The sequence below is a fragment of the Triturus cristatus genome, chromosome 1_1, assembly GCF_964204655.1.
Source record: "Triturus cristatus chromosome 1_1, aTriCri1.1, whole genome shotgun sequence".
NCBI lineage: Eukaryota > Metazoa > Chordata > Amphibia > Caudata > Salamandridae > Triturus > Triturus cristatus.
Window position 1 is genome coordinate 1,000,403,632 of NC_140579.1, and position 15,064 is coordinate 1,000,418,695.

The 15,064-nt window shown below is 57.0% G+C and overlaps 1 long non-coding RNA gene across 2 annotated transcripts in view; it reads right to left on the reverse strand.

Moving 5' to 3' along the window:
* Positions 1 to 15,064, reverse strand: part of LOC146871438 (uncharacterized) — a 253,451-nt gene that overhangs the window by 205,810 nt on the left and 32,577 nt on the right. The gene's annotated exons all lie outside the window — the stretch shown is intronic.

Sequence of the window (15,064 nt, forward strand, 5' to 3'; positions counted from 1 at the left end):
AGCCTGGGGCGGGGAGGCCGCCCTCCCCGGTCGCCCAGGGGCCCAGACGGAGCCCCTGAACCCAGATGAGCAAGGGGAGGCTCCCCGGCCACAACGGAACAATGTCCCGGGCCCTTGGGCAGGGAGGTGCAGGCCGGGGGACAGGGCCCAAGGCCGGAGCCCCCGACCCGAGCCTGACCGGGCCCCTGGTCCCAGCCGGGGGTTCCCAGGCGCAGGGGAAGCCTCCCCAGGCCCTCCGGACCCCGCCCAGGGCACCCTGCCACATGGCAGGACCCAGGAGGGAGCCCGGGGTGGGGAGGCCACCCTCCCTGGGGCCCTCAGGGGCCCGGCCAGAGCTCCTGAACCCAGCTGAACGAGGGGAGGCTCCCCGGGCACAACAGAACCCCGTCCCGGGCCTTTGGCAGTGCCGCAGGCTGGGGGACGGGGGCCGGCGGGACTTGGACCCAGTCAGGGCTCCCAGGCCCGGAGGCGCAGGGGAAGCCTCCCCGTGGCCTCCGGACCCTCTCCCAGGCACCCTGCCACGCGGCAGGACTCAGAACGGAGCCCGGGGTGGGGAGCCGCCTTCCCCAGGGCCCTCAGGGGCCCGGCCGGAGCTCCAGAACCCAGCCAAGGGGAGGCTCCCCGGCCACGACGGAACCCCGTCCCGGGCCTTTGGCAGTGCCGGGGGACGGGGCCCGGGGCCGGAGCCCCTAACCCGGGGCTCAGCCAGGCCCCTTGACCCAGCCGGGGCTCCCAGGCCCGGAGCCGCAGGGGGAGCCTGCCCGGGATTGCCGGACCCCGACCCGGGCCTGACCGGGCCCCTGGTCCCAGCCGGGGGTTCCCAGGCGCAGGGGAAGCCTCCCCAGGCCCTCCGGACCCCGTCCCGGGCACCCTACCATGCGGCAGGACCCAGGACAGAGCCCGGGGTGGGGAGGCCGCCCTCCCTGGGGTCCTCAGGGGCTGGCCGGAGCTCCTGAAACCAAATGAGCAAGGGGAGGCTCCCCGGGCACGACCGAACCCCGTCCCAGGCCTTTGGGAGTGCCGCAGGCCGGGGGACGGGGCCCGGGCCGGAGTCCCCAACCCAGGGCCCGGCCGGGCCCCTGGACCCAGCCGGGGCTCCCAGGTCCGGAGGCGCAGGTGAAGCCTTCCCGGGCCCTCCGGACCCCGCCCCAGGCACCCTGCCATGTGGCAGGACCCAGAACGGAGACCGGGGTGGGGAGGCCGCCCTACCCGGGGCCCTCAGGGGCCCAGCCGGAGCACCAGAACCCAGCCAAGTGAGGGGAGGCTCCCCGGCCATGACGGAACCCTGTCCCGGGCCTTTGGCAGTGCCGCAGGCCGGGGGGCGGGGCCTGGGGCTGGAGCCCCAAACCCGGGGACTGGCCGCCGGGGTTCCCAGGCCCAGAGGTGCAGGGGAAGCCTCCCCGGGCCCTCCAGACACAATCCCGTGCACCCTGCCACGCGGCAGGACCCAGGATGGAGCCCAGGGTGGGGAGGCTGCCCTCCCCAGTGGCCAGCCAGAGCTCCTGAACCCAACCGAGCAAGGGGAGGCTCACCGGGCACGACGGAACCCCGTCCCGGGCCTTTGGGAGCGCTGTTTGCCAGGGGACGGGGCATGGGGCCGGAGCCCCCGGGGTCCAGGGCTGCCAGGCCCGGAGGCACAGTGGAAGCCTCCCCGGGCCCGCCGGACCCCGTCCAGGGCACCCTGCCACGCGGCAGGACCCAGGACGGAACCCGGGGTGGGAAGGCTGCCCTCCACGGAGCCCTCAGGGAACTTAGGCCAGAGGCACAGGGGAAGCCTCCCCAGGCCCGCCGGACCCCTTCCAGGGCACCCTGCCATGCGGTAGGACCCAGGACGGAGCCCGCGGGAACTCGTTCGGGCACACCTGCCACGTGGCAGGACCCAGGACGGAGCCTGGGGTGGGGAGGCCGCTGGTCAGAGAAGTCTGGAAGTCAAGGCGCTGGTCGGGCTCTGCAGTCGGTTCCTCGTAGAACGTTGAGCAAAGCAAATGGCAGTTCACATGATGGTGCCTGTTTGCACAGGGTGGCCACGCAGAATGAAGGATTTGCTTCTGTTGCAGACCAGGAAGGCCTGAGGTGCTTCTCTTTCACAGGGAAGCAAGGGCCAGTCTGGAGGAGCCAAAACAGTGGTGGAAAGTCAAAGCTTCGTCGTCGCAGAGGTCACTAGCCAATGGGCAAGCAACCGGACAGACGCATCGAGCAGGAAAATGCAGAAGGGCCCCACGCAGAACTCGTGGAGTGTGGAGAGCTGATCTTCGGTGCAGATGGTGCTCGGGGTTGGGGCTTCTCAATCCCCAGAGCACAACTTCGAGGATGCCTCAGAAGCTGCGATGGAAGCAAGTAGCCAATTTTCCCAGGTAGCCGGTCCCACGTCTCTCGTCGCCTCCACGGATCTCAGCTTTGCTGTGGATGTGGATCATGTTCAGAGAAGTCTGGAAGTCAAGGCGCTGGTCGGGCTCTGCAGTCGGTTCCTCATAGAACATTGAGCAAAGCAAATGGCAGTTCACATGATGGTGCCTGTTTACACAGGGTGGCCACTCCTTGGCCACAAGGGAGATTCTTCAGTCTTCTTCCGTAGTCAAATGTCGATGGTCCAGAGTTTCTGTTCAAGTTTCAGTTATCAGGATAATCCAAAGTCCTAGGGACTCAGCTCCCACTCTTATACTAATCTGGGGGGCTGGGTTACCTGCTAGGTCCCTCCTATGCGTGGGACCAGGGAGGGGGGTGGTTACACCCCCTTCCCTTTGTCCAGTTTCGTGCCAGGACTGTGGCTGGAGTGCCCCAGCGCCGGTTTGAACCAGACTATGCATGGGACACCTTGTGTGCCCCAGGCAGTGTCTCGTTTTATTCATCCCTCCCTGCCCCAATACACTAAGGCCTGTCTAGGGTGGTGCTAGCACCTCCCAAGGCAGGAAACCTATTGTCCAAGCCTCCCTCGCTGGAAGGACTCCCAGCAGCAGGAGGTCAGACTTGTGTCTGTGGCAGCAGCATCCATTTTGTGATGCTGGGGCTCTGGTTAACTTTTACCGGGTAGTAGGTCTTCAACATGTCTTCTCCCTCTAGAAGGGAGGAATACTATCCTCATCACCAGAAATGGTGTGGGGGTAGTATTCCAAAGTGTTAGACACCTTACACGACATGTTTTGATAAAGCCAAACCATAGTTACCATAACCGCGAGGATTATAAGGCACTTTAAGAGTATATGGTAGGCGATATCATAGAACAGCTATAAGGACATGGTTCCGAAAGCTGCAGACAGGCTCAGCTCATGCTAGAGCACAATCTCACATGTTACCAAGCACTCTGCCTTCAGGATTGTCAAGGCCTGCCATAGGAGTGACTGATAGGTTACCCATGTGTCTATATATAAGGTAGGTATAGGAATACTACACCTAAGCACACAACCTTGCTCCAGCTGAGTGATCAGCCAGTTGTGTCATAATGGAAGGCCAGCCAGGGGTAGCATAATACATGCTGCAGCCCCTGGTAGGCCTAGGGTACACCTATGCCCTGGGTACCTAAGGTACACTGTACAGGGCCCTAGAAGGTGATCCTTACCAATTGGGTTATGTACCTAAAGTACATAGTATGAATTTAGAGAGAGAACAGCTGGGCTGTGGGTCTGATTAGCAGGCCCACAGCCACATCTAAGTCGAAAACCAGTGAAGCAAAAAGCAAAATGGTGGTGAACATAGAAAGCAGACCCTACTCTCCTTCACAACCCCCCCCCAAACTTAGGGACATTAAACTAACCTTGACCAGTTGAGTCTTCATGTTCTAAGTGGAAATATCTGGAGAGTCCATCTGCTTTGGCATGGTCAGTCCCAGGTCTATGTTCCACCGTGAAGTCCATCCCCTGTAGGGAAATGGAGCACCTAAGAAGTTTGGGATTTTCACAGTTCATCTGATTTAGCCACAAGAGGGGCTTATGGTCTGTCTGAATTTTGAAGTGAGTGCCAAACAGGTATGGCCTCAGCTTCTTCAGGGCCCAAACCACAGCAACCCTCCCTCTCAATAGCTGACCAACGTTTCTCTATAGGGGTCAGCCTTCTACTAATAAAAGCAATGGGCTGGTCTTGACCATCTATATTCAGTTGTGAAAGAACAGCTCCCACACCCAACTCAGAAGCATCTGTCTGGACAATGAACTCTTTGGAGTAGTCTGGACTTTTCAGAATAGGTGCAGTGCACATGGCCTGCTTCAGGTCATCAAATGCCTTCTGACAGCTTACTGTCCACTGAACTTTCTTTGGCATCTTCTTAGAGGTCAAGTCATTAAGTGGTGTCACAATGGACCCATAGTTCTTAACAAACTTTCTGTAGTACCCAGTCAGGCCCAAGAAAGCTCTGACTTGAGTCTGGGTAATTGGAGGAGTCCAGTTCTTTATGGTCTGGATCTTGCTCTCCAGTGGTTGAACCTGACCCCCACCTACTAGGTGGCCCAGGTACACAACCTTGCTCTGCCCTATCTGGCACTTAGTGGCCTTGATAGCGAGACCTGCCTTTTGCAGGGCCTCTAAAACATTCCTCAGGTGGACCAGGTGATCCTCCCAGGTGGAGCTAAAGACAGCAATATCATCAAGATAAGCTGCACAGTAGTCACCCAGACCTGTAAGGACTTGATTCACCAACCTTTGGAGAGTGGCAGGTGCATTCTTCAAGCCAAAGGGCATTACCACAAATTGATAATGTCCTCCTGGCGTTGAGAAAGCAGTTTTGGCCTTTGCATTCTCAGCTAGTCTGATTTGCCAGTAGACTGCTGTCAGGTCAAATGTACTCAAAAACTTGGCAGCTGCCAATCTGTCAATGAGCTCATCTGCCCTAGGTATTGGGTGGGCATCTGTCCTAGTGACAGCATTGAGACCTCTGTAATCCACGCAAAACCTCATCTCTCTTACCATCTTGGGTGTGAGATTTTGGCACAAGAACTACAGGACTAGCCCAAGGGCTCTCTGAAGGTTCAATGACTCCCAGCTCCAACATCTTTTGTGCCTCAATCTTTATGCAGTCCCTGACATGGCCTGTAGATTTTACTCTTCACAGGCAGACTGTCACCAGTGTCCACCTCATGGGTGCACCAGTTTCTCTGACTTGGGGTCAGAGAGAAAATATGTCTGTAGGCATGTAGAACGTGTCTGCAGTCCTGTTGCTGATGGTCAGTGAGGCTGTCAGAAAAGACCACACCATCAACTGAACCATCATCAGGGTTCTGAGTCAGCATTTCTGGGAGAGGGTCACTCTCTTCCTCCTGCCCCTCATCTGTAGCCACGAGTAAGCCCATGTCTGCCCTGTCAACATATGCCTTTAACCTGTTGATATGAAGCACCCTGTGGGGGCTTCTGGGAGTCCCAAGGTCCACCAAGTAGGTGACTTCTCCCTTCTGCTCAACAATAGTGTGGGGTCCAGACCATTTGTCCTGGAGTGCTGCTGGGGCCACTGGCTCCAACACCCACACTTTCTGCCCTGGCTGGTACACAGTCAGCACAGCCTTTTGGTCATGCCAAGCTTTTTGGAGTTCTTGGCTTGCCTCAAGGTTTTTAGAAGCCTTCTTCATGTACTCTGCCATCCTGGAGCGTAGGCCAAGTACATAATCCACTATGTCCAGTTTGGGTTGTCTGAGAGGTCTCTCCCATCCTTCCCTTACTAGACACAGGGGTCCCCTTACAGGATGCCCAAACAAAAGCTCAAAAGGGCTGTAGCCAACCCCCTTTTGTGGGACCTCTCTGTAAGCAAACAGAAGGCAGGATAAAAGGATGTCCCATCTTCGCCTAAGCTTGTCTGGTAAACCTTTTATCATCCCTTTTAGGGTCTTGTTGAATCTTTCCACAAGCCCATTGCATTGTGGGTGATAGGGTGTAGTGAATGTGTAGTTTACACCACACTCCTTCCACATTGCAGTTAAATATCCTGACATGAAGTTGGCACCTCTTTCAGAGACAACCTCCTTTGGAAAACCCACTCTGGAGAATACTCCAAGTAGGGCCCTTGCCACAACAGGAGCTGTTGTGGTCCTTAGGGGTATAGCTTCTGGATACCTGGTGGCATGGTCCACTATCACCAGTATGAAGCTGTGCCCAGATGCTGTTTGGGGGTCCATTGGTCCTACAATGTCTATCCCCACTCTCTCAAAGGGAACCCCCACCACAGGTAGTGGTATGAGGGAGGCCTTTGTGGTGCCACCTGATTTGCCACTGGCTTGGCAGGTGACACAGGAACGACAAAACTCCTTGGTATCTTCTGACATGTGAGGCCAGTGAAAGTAAGGGACAAGTCTGTCCCAGGTCTTATTCTGGCCTAAGTGTCCTGCAAGGGGAATATCATGGGCCAAGGTAAGAAGGAAGCCTCTGAAACTCAATGGTATGACCAAACTCCTGGACGCACCAGGCTTGGGGTCTCTAGCCTCTGAGTACAGCAGCCCTTCATCCCAATACACTCTATGGGTACCTTGAGCATTCCCTGCAGCCTCAGCAGCAGCCTGCTGTCTGAGGGATTCAAGAGAAGGACAGTCTAATTGGGCCTGCCTCAGATCTGCCCTTGAAGGTCCCCCTGTCCCAAGAAACTCAACCTGGTCAAGTTCCAGTTCTTCTAGGACAGTTCCTTCAGGGCTCTCAGAATCATCCTCCTGTGAGGGCTGATTCTCTACCTGAGGCAGGGGGGGAGGCACAGCCTTAACCCTACTGCTCTTTCTCTTGGGTTGTGTCTGGTCCATTGTCCCAGGATCCAGCACTTGTTCAGTGTTGCACTTTTTGGCCTGTGACCTGGTCACAGCAAGGACATGTGCATCTATTCCCAGCATTTATGCATGGGTCCTATACTCCACTTCAGCCCACACTGAAGTTTCAAGGTCATTTCCCAACAGACACTCTATAGGAAGATCTGAACTCGCCACAACTTTGAGGCCAGCTACCCCTCCCCAGGAGAAGTTAACAATTGCCACACTATGTGAGGTAGTGGCATTGCTAGCGTTGGTCACTAGGTAATTCTCACCTAGCATGATCTGTCCAGGGTCCACAAAGGCAGGTGTCACCATGGCGACACTAGCACCTGTGTCCCTGTAGGCCTGAGCCATTCTTTGGTTGATCAAAGGAGTCTGTCTGTACTTGCCCAGGTTACTGGGACCCACAGTAGAGGACAAAGCTATGTCCCCATCACAGATCGGAACAGCCTGAGTGGGTATTCTGACTAGGCCAGAATCCACTTCAGTTCCCAGGGTTAGCCCTATTACACCCTTTTGCTGGGAACCACCACTTACAGCTGGACTAGGGGGTACAGTTGCCTTAGGGGCAATGGTGGTTGGGGGCTTGTCCTTTTTGGTGCACTCACTAAACCAATGGCAATTGAACTTACAATAGTTACACCAAGGTTTCTTTTGGCCATCTTTCTTTTTATCCTTTTTGGGACCACCCTCCCCCTGAGCCCTTTGGGGGCCTGGTGAAGACTTCTGGTCTTTTGATATCTGCTCATTACCCTTCTGGTCTGCCTTTTTCTGATCACCGCCCTGGTTCTGGTTTTTCTGCTTAACTCTAGTCCTGGCCCACCTATCTGCCTTCTTTCCCAATTCCTGGGGAGAAGTTAGGTCAGAGTCAATCAAGTCTTGATGCAGCAGCTGGTTTTGACAGTTGTTAAGGATTTGTTCTCTCATGATCAAATTATACAATCCTGTATAGTCCTTAACCTTACTACCCAATAACCAGCCTTCCAAAGCCTTAGTGGCACAATCTACAAAGTCAGTCCAGTCCTGAGTCTGTCTTCTGGGTATCCCTGAACAACAACCTGTATTGTTCAGTGGTTAGGCCAAACCCATCAATCAGAGCACTCTTCAGGACAGTGTAATTGTCAGCATCCTCATCACTAACTGTGAGGAGCTGGTCTCTACCTTTCTCAGAGAAGGAGAGCCACAAGATAGCTGCCCACTGACTTTGGGGTACCTGCTGTACTTTGCAAGCGCTCTCCAAAGCAGTTATCCATTTGTGGATGTCATCCCCACACTTGTAGGGAGGGACAATCTTGCTCAGGTTTCTATTATCATAGGCCCTGTCTCTATCCTTAGGGATATTGCTGCCACCAGTGGGTCCTAGCCCACTTAACTTTTGCTCTCTGGCCAGAGCAAGTCTCTCTTTGGCAAGGGCAAGTTCTTCCCTTTCAATCCTCAGATTGACTCCCCTCATTCTGGCCTGATGCTCTTTTCTCTGTGGAGAAGTCATTCCCCTGTGAGAAGAGGCATTGGAGCTATTAGAGACATGGGAGTGGATAGATTCCCTTGAAGGGGGATCTTCCTCTCCTGCTTCTCTGGTTAAGTCCACTTGAGGGTCTGAATGGGGGGACCCCTTTCAGACTCCCATGTAGGCTTAAGTTATCCTGGCTAAGTCTCCTAACTTGGACCTGGCTGTCTATCTCATCTTCTGAAGTCCCTGCTGACTCTTCTTGATCAGTATTGTGAGGGGAGTCTTCTGTGGAGGGTAGACCCTCATTGGTACCTAAGGCACCATCCTGGGAGGCTTTCTGAGCATCATACTCTTCTAAGATCTCCACTAGATAAATGAGGGTAGGGTTTGAACTCTGTTTTAACTTTCTGGAGGTACACAATTGTCTCATCTCCTGAAAAGTTAGGGTATCATATCTAGAGGGTATCTTTCTAGGATATCCCCCTCCTGAGAGAGAATCAACTTGATCTCCTCTCAGAGACATGATCTAGTGAGGGTGTGGTGTGTGCACCTACCTACACTAGTTGTATCTACTAAAACCTCACTAGTAGTTGTAGTCAGGGTGTGCTAGGCACTTCAACCTACAACAACTAAGTTCAGTAGAACTTGTATTTATAAGTTATTATATGTACGTTACAAATATCCTTGTGATCTTTCAATTTGATATCCCAAGATTGCAATGGTACACAACAGCAAGCTCAGATCCCAACCGCTGCTCACCAATGTGAGAGGTTGGCCTGATATATGATGGCCTGATATATGATGTCACTAGTTCTAGTGTACACCTTGTATCAGTCCAAACAACCCTTATGGTGATTGGTTGTAAAGTCAACCTTATAGACCAGCTATCCTAGTGGTAGCATGGACAAGAGCAGTCTTAGGCTAAACTCTGTATGGCATGTGAAGCCAGCTGTTATACCATTTGCAATCCCTTGAATACCAAATGAAAGGACACCACAACAGATATATTATAAAAATAGAATGTATTTATTCTAGTCAAAATACCCTCAGCACTCTTTATGAGATTCGAGGTAAGTACAACACAGTCTTATTTAAGCATACATAAGTCACACAGGTAAGTAATACAGTTAGGCCCTAGGGGCCACGCAAACCATATACTAAGTAAGTGGTATAAGAACCACTGTCACGAACACAGGTTAGGCCTAGGCCTAGGGAATCACTGGGGCTACACTATCCTATTAGTTGCTAAGCAGTGGGAGGCCCACGGGATTCAGGTGCAGAGTGGAAACACTCACGCGTAATGCGTTAAAGTCAATAGAAATAGTAATAGTTAGAAATTAAGAGTTTTAGGACACTTCGGAAGGAACTAGGAGTTAGAGACTTGGAAACTAGACACTTGGATAGTCAATACCCTTGTGAGCACCGGAGTACTCAAGTTACCTTGCCCACGATCTGCGGGTGCATAGGTGTGAACTTGCGTCGGGTTTCGTCGTCGACTCCTATGGATGCCTGAAGAAAAGATGCTGACAGGCAGTCAGTGAAGAGTGTCCGGTGGATTACAAGGATGGAATCAAGAAGGAGGATACCTGCAAGCAGAGGGGACAGAGTCTAGGTCACCAGCCAGGAGCCGGGAAGGAACCAGGAAGGAACCAGGCGATGTCGTGAAGATGCAGGTGAAGAGATGAAGCTTGTCGCAGCAGCCACGGGTACCAGGAGGCGTTGAGGATGATCAGAACCAGGAGGAGAGCTGTCCCACAAGGGCTCTTGCTGTCAGCGGCGTCGATGTCGAGTTGGGACACAACAAGCCTTGGCAAGCGCAACCCACGCAGAATGAAGGATTTGCTTCTGTTGCAGACCAGGAAGGCCTGAGGTGCTTCTCTTTCACAGGGAAGCAAGGGCCAGTCTGGAGGAGCCAAACCAGTGGTGGAAAGTCAAAGGTTCGTCGTCGCAGAGGTCACTAGCCAATGGGCAAACAACCGGACAGATGCTTCGAGCAGGAAAATGCAGAAGGGCCCCACGCAGAACTCGTGGAGTGTGGAGGGCTGATCTTCGGTGCAGATGGTGCTCGGGGTTGGGGCTTCTCAATCCCCAGAGCACAACTTCAAGGATGCCTCAGAAGCTGCGCTGGAAGCAAGTAGCCAATTATCCCAGGTAGCCGGTCCCACGTCTCTCGTCGCCTCCACGGATCTCAGCTTTGCTGTGGATCTAGGTCGGAGAAGTCTGGAAGTCAATGCGCTGGTCGTGCTCTGCAGTCGGTTCCTCATGGAACGTTGAGCAAAGCAAGCGGCAGGTCGCTTGATGGTGCATGTTTGCACAGGGTGGCCACTCCTTGGCCACAAGGGAGATTCTTCAGTCTTCTTTCGTAGTCGAATGTCGAAGGTCCAGAGTTTCTGTTCAAGTTTCAGTTATCAGGATGATCTAAAATCCTAGGGACTCAGCTCCCACTCTTATACTAATCTGGGGGGCTGGGTTACCTGCTAGGTCCCTCCTATGGGTGGGACCAGGGAGGGGGGTGGTTACACCCCCTTCCCTTTGTCCAGTTTCGCGCCAGGACTGGGGCTGGGGTTTGAACCAGACTATGCATGGGACACCTTGTGTGCCCCAGGCAGTGTCTCGTTTCATCCATCCCTCCCTGCCCCAATACAGTAAGGCCTGTCTAGGGTGGTGCTAGCACCTCCCAAGGCAGGAAACCTATTGTCCAAGCCTCCCTCGCTGGAAGGACTCCCAGCAGCAGGAGGTCAGACTTGTGTCTGTGGCAGCAGCATCCATTTTGTGATGCTGGGGCTCTGGTTAACTTTAACCGGGTAATAGGTCTTCAACATGTCTTCTCCCTCTAGAAGGGAGGAATACTATCCTCATCGCCAGAAATGGTGTGGGGGTAGTATTCCAAAGTGTTAGACACCTTACACGACAAACCATAGTTACCATAACAGCGAGGATTATAAGGCACTTTAAGAGTATATGGTAGGCGATCTCATAGAACAGCTATAAGGACATGGTTCCGAAAGCTGCAGACAGGCTCAGCTCATGCTAGAGCACCATCTCACATGTTACCAAGCACTCTGCCTTCAGGATTGTCAAGGCCTGCCATAGGAGTGACTGATAGGTTACCCATGTGTCTATATATAAGGCAGGTATAGGAATACTACACCTAAGCAAGGGGTGATTACACGACCTTGCCCCAGCTGAGTGATCAGCCAGTTTTGTCATAATGGAAGGCCAGCCAGGGGTGGCATAATACATGCTGCAGCCCCTGGTAGGCCTAGGGTACACCTTTGACCTGGGTATCTAAGGTACACTGTACAGGGCCCTAGAAGGTGATCCTTACCAATTGGGTTATGTACCTAAAGTACATAGTATGAATTTAGAGAGAGAACAGCTGGGCTGTGCGTCTGATGAGCAGGCCCACAGACACATCTAAGTCGAAAACCAGTGAAGCAAAAAGCAAAAAGTGGGGGTGAACATTGAAAGCAGACCCTACTCTCCTACAGCCGCCCTCCCAGGGGCCCTTGGACCTAGCCCAGCAGGGGGAGGCCTGCCGGATCTCATCCAGGGCAACCTGCAATGCGGCAGGCCCCAGGACAGACCCAGGGCTGTGGCGGCATCCGGGCCCGTCCAGCTGCCGGCTGAGGACCGCTAGGCTGAGAGGGGTCCCAGAGTACCCTGTCCCTAGTAATCCGGAGGAAGGCTACCCCCGTTTCTCATAACCCGTGCGCTCCGAGTGACGGAGGGGACCCTAGGCGCGGACGCGCCCGACCTCCTGGAGCCCTGGCTGGGATCCGCGAGGCAAATGGACCCTCATCGGGACTTCAGATGACCGGGTCGGCCTGGGTCACTTCATTGGAAAGCATTGCGCGTGACCAGATGGCTGAGGGGAATGGTGCGACCAGATGGCCGGCACCTGAAAGGACTCCCGTCTGACCACCCCGAGCTGAGCCATAGCAGTAGGGCTCCCGCCTGCCCACCCACCCACGCAGGGTTCCAGGGGCTCTGCTTCCCGGGGGCTCGGGGCCCTGGCTGGGCCTCAGGCACTTGGAGGACCACCGGAGCTCTCGGGCACGGGTGCCCGGGAGAGGTCTACCCGGGGCACTGTGGAGCCCGTCCCAGGCACTTTTCCACACCGCGGGCTGGAGGAGGGAGCCCCGGACGCCAGGGAGGATGTTGCCCGGGCATAGCCCATCTGGTCCCCGGCAAAGAACCACCAGCCCCGGAGGGGTGTTCCGGCATACCCTGCCCCTACTAATCCAGAGGAAGGCTACCCACCTTTCTTGTAACCCGCGCGCTCCGAGTGACGGAGGGGACCCTAGGCGCGGATGCGCCTAACCTTCTGGAACCCTGACTGGGATCCAGAAGTCAAATGAGCCCTCATCGGGACTTTCAGGCTGGCCCGGCCATCTGGTCGCCCCACTGGAAAGCATTGCGCGTGACCAGATGGCCGAGGGGAGAGGTGCAACCAGATGGCCGGGACTGAAAGGACACCCATCTGTCCAACCCCGAGGGCTCGGGAGACTGCAGGGCTCCGTGGCTGCAGGGCTCCAGGGCTCCAGGGCTCCGGGGTTGCAGGGCTCCGGGGTTGCAGGGCTCCGGGGCTGCAGGGCTCCGGGCCTGCAGGGTTCCAGGGCTCCGGGGCAGGAGGGCTCCAGGGCTGCAGGGGTTCGGGGCTGCAGGGCTCGGGGGGGCTCGTAGACCCCATGCTGGGCCTCAGGCATGGGAGGCCCAGCACAGCTCCCGGGGCCCGGACGCCCGGGGGACCCATGGAGCCCGTCCCGGGCACTTTGCCTCGCCGTGGGCTGGAGGAGGGAGCACCGGACGTCCAGGGGAAGTGTCGTTCGGGCTTAGCCCATCTGGTCCCCGCCTGAGAACCGCCATCCCCAGGAGGGGCGTCCCGGCATACCCTGCCCCTAGTAATCTGGAGAAAGGCTACCCACCTTTCTGGTAAACCGTGCGCACCGAGTGACGGAGGGGACCCTAGGCCCGGACACACCCGACATCTTGGAGCCCTGCCTGGGATGGGGTAGGCGAATGAGCCCACATCGGGACTTCCAGGGCAGCCCGGCCATCTGGTCGCCCCATTGGAATGCATTGCATGCGACCAGATGGCCGAGTGAAAGGTGCGATCAGATGGCAGGGACCGAAAGGACTCCCAGCTGCTCACACCGAGCCATAGCGGTAGGGCTCCCGCCTGCCCTTGCAGGGCTCCGGGGCTCTGCACCAGTGACTCTTGTCCAGGGCAGATGGACACTTGGCAGGCCGCAGGACGTGGGCTCCCAGGCCCTGACCGAAACTTAGGAGGCCTGGGGCAGGTCTCTGCTTCTCAACGCAGCCAGGCCGGGGAGATCGGGGATCCTGCCCAAGCACGAGGGACCCCATTCCCAGGCACACGGTCCCTCAGGTTGTTCGCTCGTTTTCCACAATTTCTTTCAAAATTCCGCGAAGTGGCATTACGCAAAATCTGCCCAGCCCTAACCAAACTCCTACTTACGCAGTGGAAAGGACTTAGCCAACCACACACCCACCTGGCCCGGGCCCTGCTTCTGATCCCAGTCAGGTCTGGGGAGCCTCCCTTGGCCCGATGGACCCCGTCACGGGCACCCAGACCCTCATCAGGCCGCAGGACTGGTGCTCCCGCACCACATGGTCGTATAGGGGTGGGCAGAAAACTACGCTCCGCCAGCGTAGCAGATAAAGCCAGCCACCCCTGCTCACCGTCCCGGTCCCTGCTTCTGAGAGCCTCCCCGGGCCCCGGTGGACCCCTGTCTCCAGCACCCGGACCCTCGGCTGGCTCGCAGGACGGGGGCTCCCGCACCCCGGGGCCTGCTGGACGGAGCACGAGCTCCAGGCCCAGTCCCAGCTTCAGAACCCTAGCCAGGCGGGGAGAGCCTCCCTGTGCCCCGGTGGACCCCTGTCTCCAGCGCCCGGACCCTCGGCTGGCTTGCAGGATGCAGGGCTCCTGCACCCCGGGGCCTACTGGATGGAACACGAGCCCCGGGCCCAGTCCCAGCTTCCGAAACCTAGCCAGGCCAGGGAGAGCCTCCCTGGGCCCCGGTGGACACCCTTCCCCAGTGCCCGAACCCTCGGCTGGCTTGCAGGACGGGGGCTCCCACACCCTGGGACACTTGGACGGAGCACAAGCCCCGGGTCCGGGCCCAGCTTCCGAACCCTAGCCAGGCTGGGGAGAGCCTCCCCAGACCCCGGTGGACACCCTTCCCCAGCGCCCGGACCCTCGGCTGGCTTGCAGGACGGGGGGTTCCCGCACCCTGGGACACTGGGACGGAGCACAAGCCCTGGGACCGGGCCCAGCTTTCAAACCCTAGCCAGGCTGGGGGAGAGTCTCCCCGGGCCCCGGTGGAACCCCGGTCCCCAGCGCCCGGACCCTCGGATGGAACCAAGGAGGGTTAAGCCCAGGCCACATCCCCTCCCCGACGGCCGGCCTGCCTGGGAGCCCATTTTTCTTGACTATTAAGCCCCCACTTGGTGGGGGCTTAAAGAAGTTTGGAGAAGGACAAAAGTTGGAGTTAGCCCGGCCACCAGCCCACCGGGCCATCTGGTCACCCAGCCCGCAGGGCCATCTGGTCACCCAGCCCGCAGGGCTATCTGTTCGTGCAGCCAGGTGAGCAGATGACCCGGGACGACCCAGCGCCCGAATGGCCTGGGAGGGTGCCGTACCCAGCCGCCCTTGCAGTCCAGCAAGGGTGGCCAGGCGCTCCGAGGCAGCCGCTCAGGAGGCTCCTTCCCCGGTGCTGCCGCTGCTCGCCTCTCTGCTCGCCTTGCCCCAGAGCAGGGGCCTGGCGTACCCGGCAGCGCGCGCCCTCTTTCCCCGGATCGCGTCTGGAGGGGTTTCGCCCTTGCCGGGAAGCCAGCCTCAGAGGAGGGCGCCTGAGGCGCGTGCACACAGGCAGCC